The sequence below is a fragment of the Lupinus angustifolius genome, chromosome LG04 (assembly GCF_001865875.1).
Source record: "Lupinus angustifolius cultivar Tanjil chromosome LG04, LupAngTanjil_v1.0, whole genome shotgun sequence".
Taxonomy (NCBI): Eukaryota; Viridiplantae; Streptophyta; class Magnoliopsida; order Fabales; family Fabaceae; genus Lupinus; species Lupinus angustifolius.
This window is the reverse complement of record NC_032012.1, coordinates 21,374,790-21,376,028: the sequence shown is the minus strand read 5'-3', so window position 1 is coordinate 21,376,028 and position 1,239 is coordinate 21,374,790.

The window sequence follows — 1,239 nt, the reverse complement described above, 5'->3', positions numbered from 1 at the left end:
CTGACGAATCTCTCTTTGGATTGATTCATTAATCACATGTATAAAAATTTAGAATTATAACATGTTTATCATCACGGGTGTGTATGATCTTCGGCTAAACATTAACTTTCCTTTGGGCCAATTAATACTCGCATGAGTGACATACACACTTACATCCAATATTCCTCATGAGTTATATCCATGAAAAGGGTCACTTTGGCAACATTTCACTTCAATTAGCTCACTTGAAATAACAGAAAACTTAATGGACAACCAAATAACAATTTAAGTGAATGCACAAAGATCCCAAAGCCCCACAAATCTTATTGTACTCTCGCTTGGACGAGGTACTCTCGCTTTGGCTCAATAGAAGACAAAGCTTTTGTTTAGTTCTCGCTTGGGCGAGGAACCCTCGCTTGAGCGAGATACTCTCGTTTGAGCGTGGTACTCTCGCTTAAGCGCAATAGAAGCAAATGCTTCTGTTTAGATCTCGCTTAGGCGAGACACTCTCGCTTGAGCGAGGTACTCTCGCTTTAGCGCAATAGAAACCAATGCTTCTTTTTAGCTCTCGGGCGAGACACTCTCGCCTGAGCGAGAGCTCTGCGACATAAAATGAACAGGGCGATTTCTACATCGTTCTTCTCTGAAAAATCATCCAAAAATCAAGAAATCGCCAGAAAAACATTGATTCATTTCAAATCTATATATATATACACGGAAACCAATCAATTTCTATCCTAATCGTTCCATGGCATAAGTAAAACATCAAACCCCTAAATCAATCCAGATTTTGGGGAAGAAAAGAGAAACCTAATTTCACACATGAATCAAATTAGGGTGGCTCTGATACCACTTGTTGTAAATTTTCCATATATAATCCTTAGATTGAATGTGGAAACCCTAAAGATCATGGATTTGTTCCTATAACCAAATGTTTATGCCCATACATAAACCCAAATGGAACAACCATGATCCAGACTGAAGAAACCCCAATTGATTTCATGGTGAATAAGAAAAGCATACCTTGATTAGCCATTTTGAATCTCGAAGGTATGAGGGTGTGATGATCTTCCAGATGTTAGAGCGTCTGATGGTTTTCTTTATGCTTCTCTAGAGGGGAATGAGAAAACCAAGTTAGAGTGTGTGATGCTAGATGTGATTCTAAATAGTGTGTGGTTGCCTTATGGACAACTCCTCTTTAACACACCTTTATTCTCATCAGCCACCCCACAAAACATGTTACTCTACAAATGGGGACCA